Source organism: Lytechinus pictus, unplaced genomic scaffold (genome assembly GCF_037042905.1).
Source record: "Lytechinus pictus isolate F3 Inbred unplaced genomic scaffold, Lp3.0 scaffold_19, whole genome shotgun sequence".
Taxonomy (NCBI): Eukaryota; Metazoa; Echinodermata; class Echinoidea; order Temnopleuroida; family Toxopneustidae; genus Lytechinus; species Lytechinus pictus.
The window spans coordinates 864,414-879,469 of record NW_026974140.1 but is presented as its reverse complement, the minus strand read 5'-3'; the positions used below and the strand labels follow the sequence as shown (position 1 = coordinate 879,469).

At 37.0% G+C, this 15,056-nt stretch overlaps 1 long non-coding RNA gene across 1 annotated transcript; it reads left to right on the top strand.

Moving 5' to 3' along the window:
• Positions 1–6,452: 6,452 nt before the first annotated feature.
• Positions 6,453–9,592, top strand: LOC129260055 (uncharacterized). Its single transcript, XR_010296659.1, has 3 exons — positions 6,453–7,148; positions 7,827–8,093; positions 8,484–9,592. It is a non-coding gene; the product is annotated as an uncharacterized LOC129260055 (long non-coding RNA).
• Positions 9,593–15,056: the final 5,464 nt, after the last annotated feature.

Genomic DNA, 15,056 nt, shown 5'->3' with positions numbered 1-15,056 from the left:
AACGGAGCCTTCAGTTCCATCTGTAACTATTATTGATAGCTTTAACTTTCCAAAAAAGTATACTCCAAAACTTGATATGGTATCTGAATCATTGTTATCGTCGCGTCTCTAAGCTGGTCAGTCCCAGCCTTGTATTTGTGTGTGTGTTCATATCAGATGAACATTGCAGTGCAGTGCGAGATGCAATTAACGTGCAGGTGGTCTATTAGTCCAGTAGATATGTGAAAAAGATGCTCGAATCTGGCAGAAAGTGTGAAATTTGGCATACAGGGGTATTTTTGGGCGCTGATTTCAAAAATTGCCGGTGTAGCGGCGGATTCGGTTCCACCGGCGGATACCGTATCCGCCGGCAGATATCGTTCTTAATGGCCGATATCGTTTTTAATCGGAACCATATCCGCCGGGTTTGACGCGGCTTGATGTTTGCAGATTTGGTTCCTCGGCGGATTTGGTTCTATTGACGATACGTGTAATATTTATTTGGACAGACGTCCAACCTCGGTAGCGCGCGCATGCGCGGCTCTGGCAATGTCGTTACCAATGGGGGGAGGGGATTTTCGTCCGCCTTTAGACTTTTAGTGAATTTTTATTCAGGGGCGGATCCATACAGCTTTTGACGAAGGGCTCGATGGGGGTGAGGGAATAGGAGAAACAATGACTCGATATATCATGTATACATAGACCTGGCACATGCGCCAAAACTTTGCTATTTATTATTATCAGATTTTGATGATGTCACATCCCCATTTTCCGTTTTCTTATGTTATCACACAAAACCATATTTTTTTTCATTTATTTCATATTTGTGTGAATTATATGTCTCCCTTATAATGAAATAAGTTGCAGCAATAAATATCTAATGCACTAAATCAGTTGTCAATCCAAATTTTCTAGTTCTTGGAGGAAAAAATTTGAATAAACCTAATTTCATATAATAAATTACAAAAGAACAAGTGGAGATGTGACATCATCAGTCCACCTAATGGATATTCATGACGTAACAGGCGGGGGGGGGGGGAGTTGCCCCCTGGCGGATTTCACCAGGAATAAAAGAAAAACGGTAAAGAAAAAAAAAGGAGGGAGGAAGAAAGGGAAAGGGGAATGAGGGGAAAAGGAAAGGAAAAAGTGAAAAGAAAACGAAGAAAAAAACCCTTTTTAATGGAAAAGGAAGGAAATCGGGAAAATGAACGAAAGAAGAACATTTGAGAAAGAACAAATCATTCCAAAACAGGCATATGTAATACAATAGCACGATGGGAAATAAATAAAAAAATGACAAAATGGCAAACAATAGCGCGAAACGAAGGTAAAACGCAATTAGTCAAAAGCTAATTTTTGGAAAACAAAGAAAAGAGACAAGAAAAAAAAAATAACACGACCGGGCTTCCGATGATTGAAATTAAAGAGCGGGAAGAAAGATGGAGTGCATACAACATTGTGCTATAAGCTAGCTAAATTTTATGTAAATAAGCTACCGGGGCTTTGCCCCAGACCCCACACAGTAGGGGCTCTTCATTTATACTGAACCTCAAATTGCTCTATAACGCTTCCCGTTCACAATCACGTTCAATTATTGCACATGCGCCGGGGGGGGGGGGGGGGGGGGTCTTGGTTCCACACCCAAGATAAATAAAATAAATTAAAGGAAACGAGGTATAATGAAATGAATGGAAACAATGAAATTTGTTATTTGCTGAATCTAATGGAAAAATCAATTACATAATTAGAATTTAATTTCAAAAGGCATTTTTTCCAGCTCGATCGCTTTGCGACTTTTTACAGATTTTTCCCACATTACTATGTTTTGCCCCTCAAAATATTTGGTTCATTACGCAACTGGGTTGAATAAATGTGTTGTGTAAAAGCTATATCGTGTACATGCCCGCGATTTGATTAAAATAGCGGCAATCTGCGAGGTTTAAATGGCTTTGATATCAAGAAATTCCGGACCCCAACCGCACAGCACTGCGTATGGAAGGGTTGGGCTATGGTCCCAAAAAGTTCTACAAACAAGAACAAAAAGAAAGGAGGAAAGAAAAGCAAAGGAAAAGTGTAGAATATGATTTTATTTACTGAATATAATGCCAAAAAATAGCTCAAAGTTAGATTCTTCTTTGTGTGCAGTATGTGAATTTTGTTTCATTTATTATAAAGTGCGTAGAGAAACTTTCAGTTTTATGCGCTATATAAGGGAAGTATTATTAGTAGTATTATCATGAAAAGGTGATTTTTTTTCTCGCTGGCTTCGTTCGGGACTTATATAAAGCAGCTTTTTAGCTCATGTGCTATACTGCGCCCCTCGTTTTTTTTTTACACTTCACGCTACTGCCGCAGAATCCTGTTCACAGTGGCCTTCAGACCACCAAAAAAAAAAGGAATCTAAAGAGAGAAGAGTGAAAATATTATTCTCTTCGCTTCGCTCACTTTTTTTTAAAGATAAATTATGCCCGATACGCTGCAATATCTGGCCTTTTCAAAATAGTCGCCTCATTACACAAAAATTTTGGCTCTTGCCCCCCCCCCCTGCTACGCCGCTGACTCAAGAGCCCTTCTCTACACATGCCCATCATCCCTCCTCAGCACGTCCCCATACCAACGCACGACGTTCGCCTTTGCCAACTGGTCCTTCGCTTCTTCCAACCCTAACATCTTCATCAAGTCCTCAGTCTTCTTCCTGTCCATCAACTTCATCCCACATCACTCTCACCTTTGCTCTCTCCTTGCCCTCCTTAAGATCCCAATCTTATTTTTGTTCAAACACATGTCTCATTCCCATATAACATCACCGATCTTACACAACTCTTATACACCATTCCTTTCATATTCAAAGGAATTCTTTTCCCACATAGCAGCTCTCCACATTCCCTAAACTTAACTCACGCAAACTTTGCTCTAGCTGTCACAGATGCCTCACACCCACCACACCATAAATGATCATGAAAAATACATTTCCTTAAAAAAAAAGGAGAGATTTGGATCCCTCAATATCGCCTGTACTTCTGTTGCGCGTGCATGCATGACGTGTGAACGTGATGAATGAAGGATATCGCGATAGCGCAAGAACGATATCTTCCGAAGGGAGTGGCCTTTTTTGGTACTGAATCCGCCGGAGGAGAACCATATCCGCCGGCGGATTTGGTGCCTAGAACAGTATCTGCCAGGCGCAGGATCCGCCGGTACACCGGCCCCAAGCGATCTGACCGTTGGGTCGGCCGCCATTTTGAAATCCAAGATGGCCACCATGAAAAATCATTAAATGTCAATTTCTTGAGTTTTACATGACATGTGATACTGAAATTTGGCATATAAGGGCATTTTGAGGCACTGATTTCAAATATTGTCGGCCCCCAGCAATTCGACCATTTGGTCGGCGGCAAAATGGCCGCCATCTTGAAATCCAAGATGGCCGCCATGATATATTATTGCAATCATTTTCTCGAGTTTTATATGATCTGCGGTATTGAAATTTGGCATATAGGCTTAATTTGTGGTGCTGATTTCAAATATTGCCGGCCCCAAGTGATTTGGCCTTCGGGTCGGCCGCCATTTTGAAATCCAAGATGGCCACCATGAAAAATCATTAAATGTCAATTTCTTGAATTTTACATGACATGTGACACTGAAATTTGGCATATAAGGGCATTTTGAGGCACTGATTTCAAATATTGCCAGCCCCAGCCATTTGACCACTTGGTCGGCGGCTAAATGGCCGCCATTTTGAAATCCAAGATGGCCACCATGAAAAATCATTAAATGTCATTTTCTTGAGTTTTAAATAATTTGAGGCACTTAATTTTAGACAAACAGGCAGGTTTCAGAATAATGCTCCAATAATTGCGATATTTTATTACAAATCGACATGAAGAAAACTGCTCCAGACTTGGAGTACTGATGGTTATATAGTGGCATGATGATGATGATGATGATAATAATACATATTTTATTGTTCAAAATAGAATTCAGTAACAGAAATGCTCCGAAAATTTATTTTGCCCATACCCTGTAGATCGAGAGCCCAGCAACAACTTAGCAGCGCCACATCAGACGTTGCTCTATCCCTTAAAAAGGGAAGTTTACCCCGGAGAAAAGTTTGTTGTAAAAACACAAGAAAATATGATATAAAAAATATATTGGTAAATCCATCAAAGATATTAGAATTTTAAGTTTTTTATTTGTGACGTCATATACTGTACGAGCAGCTGCCCCATTATGTTGTGTGATATAAAATGCATAAATGGTTCATCATGGGTATTTTTTTTCTTTCTGGAGCGGGTGTGAAATGATTTGTGTGTTGATATACTGAGGGTTTAATAAAAAAACATTTTCATTTTTTAGGAGGCTACATTTCATTGATTTTTGTACTATAGGAAACATGGGGGAACTGCTTGCATCTGACGTCACAAATACACCAAATGAAATTCCAATAGCTTTTTAAATATTTGATGGAATTTCCTCAAACCTTCAATACTTTTTTCATTATTTATTATGTTATTGTTTCAATTAACTTTTTGTCAGGGTGAACTTCCCCTTTAATTCGTTGACCGCCAAACAGGGTAGAAGCAACTCCTCTCTTTTAACATCTTTTGGTCTGATGCTGTCGGAGCTTGATCTCCCGATTGTGAGGCGAACATGCTCACATTGTCAGATAGTCGAACACACGATGGTTATCAATTAAATCGTTCCAAAGTAATTCCTGGAGATCTGTCTAGCATATAAATGATTGATAGCAATAATAAATGGATTACCATCAGTTATACTATACATGAATTTTGATTCATGCTATCATATTGTACTTATTTTCCCCCACAATAATCAATATTTAGAACTAAGCTAGGTAATCATGTCCTTTGTGTCATGATTGCTCAAATGGGAATTTAAAATGGCATATAAAGTGTGTTATGTGTCATATGTTCATTATCTATCCATGTTTAAAATTAACATACAATACAAGTTTTTGCTTCATAATACCAATTTACAGTGTCACAGGTAATGTAGAATTCAGGAAAACATTTTTGAAAGATATTTCGTAGTAGCCATCTTAGATTTCAAAGTGGCGGTCATTTTCAGCTGACCCGGTGGATCAATTACTAGGGCAGCAATATTCTAAAACCAGCAGGCCAAAACCTGCCTGTGTGTCTAAAATGCAGTGCCTCAAATCATTTAAAACTCAAGAAAATTATTTTAATGAATTTTCATGACAGTCGAGCCTCTCTAGATTTCAAGATGGTGGCCATTTTGCAGCATATCTATTGGACAGATTACTGGGGGGAAATTTCAATACCCGAAGATGCCAAATTTCAAAATAATACCTACGTTATAATTAGGATACTTGACTTTTTGTAATGATTTTTGTTACGGCAGCCATCTTGGATTTAAAGATGGCTGCCATTTTGCAGCTGAGGTATTACGGGCCTAAAACATTTCCCATAGACTCGTGTGTTAAAGAGGCGCTCTAAAAAAAATAAGGATGAAATTCGAGAATTGAATGTTTACTACCTGTCTAGTGGATATGATATATGTCTGACATTCTATATCTGACCAGAAAAGGGTACCTTGACCAGCTCATTTTAAAAATAAATCGGCATTTATAAAGACTACACCTGACAGGATCAAATTCATCACTTGAGACAGTACAATGGCAATACTTCTCCCGCCAGTATAAAAATAATTCCAAAGTGGTGATATATCTTTCCAATTTGAAAAAAGGAAGATTATCAATCATATTCATTAATTTTTGGCAATCAGCAATATCAAAATTAAAAATTGAGAATTAAATGGGTTGGCTCGAATGAATATCTTTGGCCCGTATAACCCTGACTCAGGGGATCAGATAGCTGAGGGGCCAGCAATATTTGAAATAAGCTCCCCACACTACTTCTATATGTCAAAGTGCAATACCGCAGATCTTATAAAACTCAACGAAATAATTGCAATATTTCTATGGCAGCCAGCTTCGAATTCAAGATGATGGCCATTTTTCCGCCGACCAATTGTCAGATTGCTTGGAGCCAGCAATTTTTTTAATGAACTCACCCAAATACCGATATACTACAAATTTCAGTGGCACATACTATGTAAAATTCAAGAAAATTAGTTCAATGATTTTTCATGGAGGCCATCTTGGATTTCGAATGGCGGCTGAACCGATGGTCAGATCGCTTGAGGCCGGCAATATTGGAAATCAGCACCGCGAATTAAGCCAATATGCCAAATTTCAGTGTCACATATAATGTAAAACTCAAGAAAATGACAATTAATGATTTTTCATGGCTGCCATCTTGGATTTCAAGATGGCGGCCATTTTGCCGCCGACTAAATGGTCAAATTGCTGGGAGCCGGCAATATTTGAAATCAGTGCCTCAAAATTCCCCTATATGCCAAATTTCAGTGTCACAAGCCATGTAAAACTCAAGAAATTGACATTTAATGATTTTTCATCTTGGCCATTTTTTGTCACATAACCGCTCCACTATATGTGGACATGATTGAATGGTCGATACTAGTAATTACCAGGCAGTGATTTTCGTGTGTTTTTCATTGAATTTTTGTTGTCTACAATACCCCTGCCAACACAAGTACTACTGGATCTTAGCATCTAATTTTGTCTGAAGGAGAGCAGCAATGTTTAATGAGACTTTGATGAAGATTCATGAAAATGTTTTATTCGAAAGTCACAAGCAATAATCTCTTTTTGTGTAAACAAAGTTCCTTAAAGTGCCTTCCTTATTAAAGCCAATTGAAAGTGATTCAGTTAATTAATTTTCATAGAAGCATCTATAAGACGTGTATGATTTGATCAATGATGAATAATGATCAGCAACAATTAGCAGTTTTTTTTTAACTTTTACAAGTAGGCCAATAGAAAAGCTACTCGTACATGACAATTAGAATTTTTTATCTCCCTATCTTTTTTAAGGATTTCTGTAGAATCTTTGTCATTCTGTTCCTCATTTTAAACACTTTTGAATTAAATGTAATTAAAAGAATAAACTACCCATTCATGGTAACTCTTCAACACAATCTTTCAACTTCCATGCAGATTCAGCAACACCACTGCATGGAATAAGAGACAGTAAGATTTCATTTGAATGCTACGAGGATGAACCTTTCAGAGTCGGGTACCACCAGAGAGGAACGACACATTGCCTGTTAGTTACAGGTTTTGACAGGATTTTGTTTTTATGCCATTGGTGATTTTGCATGTGCCAACTATATAGCAGAAGGTAGTGGGGGGGGGGGGGGTTCAAATTATGTTCTATGAAAGCGATTCTCCAGGCCAAAAATAATAAGATATTGATAAAGAAATATCTGACTAGCAAAAACCATCAAAATTGGATGGAGAATTATGAACTTATTCAATTTTAAAGTTTTACATTATTTGGGGGAAACGGTTCTGTGTATCCTCATGAATATGCAATATTCATATCCCCACTTGTTCTCTTGTTGTTAGTGATATGAAATTATAATCGTTCTTTTTTTTCCTCCAGGAATGTAAAAATGGGGTTGACTGCAGATTATATATTTATGATAGTTATCGCAAGTTCAGAATAATGTAAAGATCAAGGATTAGGAAGTATCTAGTCATGAAATTAGGTTTTATGTTTTGCTTGGCATGCAGATTTTCCATTAAATAATTGTCGCCAGAGCAAATAAGGAACCCTTGTACACTCACGTATGAAAATTGGAAAAGTTTCATTTAATAACTTGAGAAAAGGAAAAGTGTGGATGTGACATCTACATGACTAAATGCACATGCTTTACAGAAATAATTAGCTTTCATATCAATAAATCAATTACATAACATCACTTATCAATCATAACTAAAGGTACCTTTTAGAATATGCATGCAGAAGAAGCAACTATATCACAGTCATCCGTGTGCAGAATCATCAACGATTTTTCTGAGGCAATAGCAAGAAGTAACAGACAGTTAATGAACGAGAAATTGAAACCACCCAGCGACAATTTGATGATTGCTGCATGTTTCCAAGAGTCTTAGGTGATATCGATTGGGGCCATGTCTACATCAGGAGTCCTGGTGGGGAACAAGCCCTGTACTTAACAGGAAGAACAGGTCCTCTGTAAATGTATAGGTTGGTATATTCACTCAGTTTTCAATTTGATATTCTCTGTATTCAACACCTACTAGAGGTATGTGATAATGAAAAAAAATATATTGTCTCCTACATACTGTATTTCATCCCTTTTCATTCTTGCTGTTAGTCAAATTTTCTTGTAATTTTATACTCTTGATATGTGCAATAAGACAATTTTAAAGAGTTCACTGAAGGAGACACAAATACTGAGATAATCTGCTAACTTTCCTATTGCAGGAGAAATGAAAAATTGAAAAAAGTGCATTTTGCTTATTCCGGTAATGGAGATATTATGGGGTAATTGTTTAATCAATGAAGATATATTTCCAGAAAGAATACCGAAGAGCACATTTTCTAATATATATTTTGTTTTGATCCTCATTGCAGGTATCCGTTGCTCCCCTCTTTGATGAATTCCTGCCAGCATTCTGTTGTCAATAAAAAAGGACGGTGTGTTACGGGTATTAAGCATTCCATTGGATTATTTATGCATAAAAGTGGATACTTGTGATAAAAAATGGTAGCTTAGTTGATAGGATGTTTTCATGCATTCCAGTTTATTATTAGTGATCAAATGACCATCTTGCTTTTTAAAACCAAAATTCACAATATTTTTCTTGTTTGAAAAAACGTTTGGGACTTCTGGGAATTCCAGGATATAAATGACACACATGGTGGGCTAATGTATAAGCAGGGACGTGAGAGGTATAAGCAACATTTTTCTCATGCTTAACTAAGTTTGGCATGAGATGGACTTGGTAATTCTTATGATTCGTGTCTATTGTATACCCATTTTTTTTTAATCAACAATCAATGTTTGAAGCCTCATGATTTTAATTTCAAAACCTCTTTGTTCATTAAACGGTCATTTTTCTTAGCGTATGCAGCTCCATAATTTATCAAATTTAAATTATATAATATCATTTTTGCTGAATATCTTTTTTCTTTCCACCTATTTCCATAGGCACTAAGTTACATTTTTGTAGTAAGCACTATATACATTGCAAGCTATTATCATTTGTTTAATATTACTATTTTATGATAGAATCATTATTTAATTTCTTTCAGAAATATATTTGACGTATTACTTGTGATATTCATGCTCTAGCTGTAGAGCTTAATACCTTTCATTAAACTTTTTTTTATCCATTATATATCTATTCTTATTCAGAGTTTTTGATGCATTGTTAAGAAAACGTAAACAGTCAATTCAATCTTCGTATCATTATGTAAAGAATTTCAATCTACTCTAAAAAATAATGTACGAAATAAACTGCTCTGTCTACTACACATGTACGGTTACACTTCGTAATTCCGAAGGTTCGTAATTCCGAAGGTTCTTTATTCCGAAGGTTCGTAATTCCGAAACACGCAAATTGCCTATACCTCGATGTTCGTTAATCCGAAAACGTAAAAGGGTTCGTTAATCCGAACATTTGTGGCGTTATTCCGAAGGTTCGTTATTCCGAAGGTTCGATAATCCGAAAACGAAATAAGGTTCGATGTTCCGAAGGTTCGTTAATCCGAAAACGAAATAAGGTTCGTTGTTCCGAAGGTTCGTTAATCCGAATACGAAATAAGGTTCGCTGTTCCGAAGGTTCGTTAGTCCGAAAACGAAATATGGTTAGTTTATCATTTAGTTTTCGGACTAACGAACCTTCGGAATTACGAACCTCATTTCTTTTTCGGATTAACGAACCTTCGGAATTACGAACCTCACTTCGTTTTCGGACTAACGAACCTTCGGAATTACGAAACTCATTTCGTTTTCGGACTAACGAACCTTCGGAATTACGAACCTTCGGTAATACGAACCTTCGGAATAACGAACCTTCGGAATATCCGAACCTTCGGAATAACGAAGCTTCGGAATTACGAATGTATGCGCACATGTACATATAAGTTTTGATTTTAAAGGTCAAGCCTTCTCCAAAAAAAAAATATATTTGAATAAATATAAAAAAAAAACTTGCATAATGCTGAAAATTTCATCAAAATCGGTTGTAAAATAGGAACGTTATGACATTTTTGGGTTTGGCTTATTTTGCACAACACAGTTATGTGCACAACTCAGTGACATGCAAATGAGACAGTCAATGATGTCGGTTGTAAAATAGGAACGTTATGACATTTTTGGGTTTGGCTTATTTTGCACAACACAGTTATGTGCACAACTCAGTGACATGCAAATGAGACAGTCAATGATGTCCCTCACTATTTCTTTTGTTTATATTGTTTCAATTGTACAATGTTTCATTTTTTACAGATTTGACATTGAGGGCCAACTTGACTAAACCAAAACTATAGTATTAAACTAATGCAAATTCCACATGTTCAGGGAGGAATTATTCTTGGTTTCACTTGACAATAAAGATAAAATTTGAATATTTCATATAATAGAATAAAAAAAAAATAGTTTGCACATCGACCGGGATGTACGTATAACTGTTTTGATGGTCAAGCGAAACTTTTAATTTTTTCTCCTTATTCAAATCTAATCTGTTGGGGTGGACTTGTCCTTTTATATCGTTTTCAAGTAACTGTGTCAGGAGAAAACAAAAATGAAATTCTTATATCAATTCTGTCCATATGCTTCATGGTTCATCGTTATTGCAGGAGGCAACAAATAAATTTATATAAGAAACACTTATTTTATTTACTTTCAGATTAAGATTATTGCTAAGGATAGATTAAGGTTATGTGTAAGGCAGGGATGGTGGTAATGGTATGTTGGCTAAGGTTGTGTATGAAGAAAGTCGAGTGATTGCTTATTTGTGCAGGAGGATATACTTCAAGAAATTTGTTGTAGGGTGTACTGCAAAATTATTTATAATAAACCTTTTAATTGGGAGAAAAGTATTTGGCATGTTAAGATGCACGATAAGGTACATGTGATGGAAGCAAATGAGAAATGAAAGGAAAGAAGGTAGCTACATGTATCACTGACATAATGGCCAGTGGTGTTGTTATAATTATCATAAAACTTTGTTTAAAAGTTATTTTTTTAAAGGAAATTTAGTCCCTTCAGTATAGATTTTATTTTTCTTTAAAAGCAGGGGCATTTTAAACAAACATCTTGAATTAAGTAATTGATCTTGGGGAGGGGGCAATGGTTTTTGAAAGTATGGAGGGGGTGACCACTGACCATGGAAAAAAAGTCATGCCCCCCTAAAAAAAAATCTTTATTTCCAAGAAAAAAAGAGAGAAGGGTGAAACATATCATTTTCTGAATATTATGTCAAAGTCTATCACCAAATTGGATTTTTGCAATTAAAATGTTGAATATTTTTGCTTGCTCACAAGTTTTTTTTTATTTTACCCGATACGCCATATTTAGCCCCCTCAAAATTATTTCCCTAATTTCAAATATATTTTGATAATTGGATGGAATACCATTTCCACTTATCCACTCTTTATTTTTCTGATAAGGAAATTGTGTTTCCTTTAAAGAAACAAAAATATTGCAAGCATGGTGAATAGCTTGTCCCCCCCCCCTGCCAACTGGAGTGCAGGTTAAGGTTAGGAATAATGCGATTGTAAGAGTGATCAGTGAGTGTGGAGGAACTACCAATTAGTATCTCAGCTCCTTTTAGAGATGTTGATAGAACTGGCGTACAGAGTGGGGGGGGGGGGGGGGCTTGGGGCTCCTGCCCCCCAAAAAAAAAAATTTAAAAAATTCACAACCAAGCAAAAAAGATAAAAGAAATGAGGGTGAAATAGAATATTTTTTTGAATATTATGACAAAATCTAACACAAACTTGGAAATTTATATTATTTTTTGTGACTTTTGCTCGCTTAATTGTTAACAACTTTCTTTTTTTAATAAATTTATTGAGATACACCATATAAAAAGACAAGAATAAATAAATAAATTGAAAATATATTTTCAAATTTAGGAAAGTCACTTCTGAGGGAAAGAAAAAGGGACACGCTTGCGGGGGGAATCAGATCAAGGTCATGTCGCTTGGCCCCACCACGTACCAACGTACAACCCCCCCCCCCAAAAAAAAAAAAAAAAACAATCAAGATTCAATTCCATTTTCAGTCAAAGCTAGCTCCGGGCAAAGTTCCACCCCGGCACTTCGATAAGGTAGGTAGGATTATACAACAGAATAGGATTGGATATGATTTATTTCAAACAAATGTTCACTTGATCTAGATCATGTAATTGGTGTGTAGATTTAACTTCCGTAGATTTTTATTAGGCCTAACGCAGTAACGGCACGCTACTGTTAAATTTAGGCCTAGATCTAGTACGTCTAGAACTAGTGTTACGATGTCGATCGATCTGGACTTCGTCATACATTAGACCAAAAAGGCAAAACTAAAAAAACTTCGGTCTCTGTTATTGTTCCGCTGGACTCCATTGGCTCCACTCACCAATTGAGACAAAACAAATTGAAGAAAAAAAAATGTTAAAAAAAACCCTCGAAACAGAAGGCTGCCAGCTGTCTATAAAAGGTGAACCTTCTTCACGTTACACCTACAAAAAAATTGCCGTACATTGACTGTGTTGAGCTTGAGCTTCTCGATACGATGCAGGCGAAGCTAACTTGCACGCAGGCAGCGCTAGTCCGAAACTAAGTTGGCCAATATTAACAAATAAGTTATGACAATGTTCGTTGTCAACACCTCATTGTTAAGAAATTCAAGTGCATGCTGCTAATACATGATTTTTTGGTTGAGTTCTGCTTCCTAATTCCTGTGATGGCGACATTTTTAATGGCCCTAGCAGACTAAACTCTCATATATACGGCACAGAGCATGCTCAGTACTGCTTTATTTCACTGAGCATGCTCAGTGCAGTGTTATAATAGTGCGCTAGCTTCAGTTCATGATTTAATCGATGGACTAAGTTAGCACCCGGGTATAACTCAACCGTGGGTTAAATTTAACCCCGTGTGCTAAAGTTAGTCCATGGATTAGTTAGTCCACCGTTTGTGAATAGCGCGGTGGACTAACTTTATACCCGGGTGTTAGTTAACCCCGGGCTAAATTTAACCCCGGTATAACTTTAGTCCACTTTTGTGAATTCGGGCCAATATGATTTGTATTCAAGGAAAAATACTGGAATTATGTTCTTCGCTTCCAAGGCCACGTTGTTAGTCTGACAAGATGATGGGATTGGCAAGAACAAAGCACAGTATTTGAATTGGTGTGTAGTTTGTTAGAGTTAACATTTTCTTATATGGATGGGAACGACTTAGACTTTCTAGAAATTTCACCGTATAAACATAATAAAGGGAGGCCAGGAAAAGCAAACTTATGGTAGGTAAGATCTGATGAGTAGTCTCATTAAGAAGTGTAGCAGAGATTCCGTCTGGCCTAGTAGCTTCATGCAGGTTGTTTAGTTTAACAATTTATTCAGTAATCTGGCTTCACCTGCTTGACTAGACAATATGTCATCTGGCCATATCTGGGTCAGGACTGGGTCCCAGGACTTGTATATCAGCGTCATATCATCATGATCAGTGGTGAATACTAAGACTAAAAATCTTTGCCTCCCTTTAATAATGCTATTCCAATGTAGTCATAGCTATTGATATTAAGGGCTCCCAACATGCTAATTGTTACAGCCTGGATCATTGTCGATCCGGTCAACAAATATGTATTATAGGCTTGTCTACAAACCCTCTTATGGTCCTCTTTAATGCATTGTAGCAAGTCTGAGTTTTACCATACTGATGCTTTTGGAGCTCTCAAATGTGTAGTCTGGCTTCACCTGCTTGACTAGACAATATGTTATCTGGCCATATCTGGGTCAGGACTGGGTCCCAGGACTTGTAGATCAGCGTCATCATCATCATGATCGGTGGTGAATACTAAGACTAAAAATCTTTGCCTCCCTTTAATAATGCTATTCCAATGTAGTCATAGCTATTGATATTAAAGGCTCCCAACATGCTAATTGTTACAGCCTGGATCATTGTCGATCCGGTCAACAAATATGTATTATAGGCTTGTCTACAAACCCTCTTATGGTCCTCTTTAATGCATTGTAGCAATTCTGAGTTTTACCATACTGATGCTTTTGGAGCTCTAAAATGTGCAAGCCTTCCTAGCCTTCCGACACAACTTATGTCCATTGTCTCATTGAGGCAACTTGTGTCGGAAGAAGACAGAGTTAACGGTGTGTTCTTGTTAAAGTCCTCTTGATTGGCATTCAGTCTCCTATGCTCGACTTGTCGGATTTCAGTACAGAGAGTTGTATGATTGTCCAAAGTACATCTGCATGACACTATTAAAGTCAGCATTCCTCTAAAAGAACATCCTTAGTCGTACCATAATTACTAAAAGGTATATTCCTCTGGATAACCTCACAGTATACCCATGAGTAACACATTGTGGCAAATAAATCATGAAAGTGGTACACACTGTCTAATCAATGTTGGATGGTATTTGATGGTGATTTTAAGGGTGTTCCATTTTGTTGTGTCCTCTTGTTGGAAAGGCAATAATCTGGCTTAGTCCTCCGTCTGGTTTGTTCATTGTCTCACTGAGGAATAAATGTTTACCATAAATATCAGGAAATTAATCTTATTATTTGCACATCACTCACTTGGAAACTATAGCTTTAATATTTGGAGATGGTTGCCATAGGAGATTTATCAAAGAGGAAAGAACAGAAAATGGATGCTTAATCATGAAGCAGCAACTGGATTCAGCAAGAACGTCTAATCACGATTCCTGTATCTGAGAAAGATGCCTATAATGCACTTTAAGCCTTCATCATAAATTTATGAATGGGTTTCATGTCGCTCGTATAGGGAAATGCCCATTTTTACTCTTATTAAGCATGCCCAGAGATCTTGTGATCCAAGCAAGTACTCATATTCACCACCAAGACAAGTGATGATGATGATGATGGGTTCTTGTAAAACGCCGGTATCCGCCTCAGCTGGGCGTTCATGGCGCTTGCTCAAAAATAGGAAATATCTCACAACTTTCAATGTCTTCAA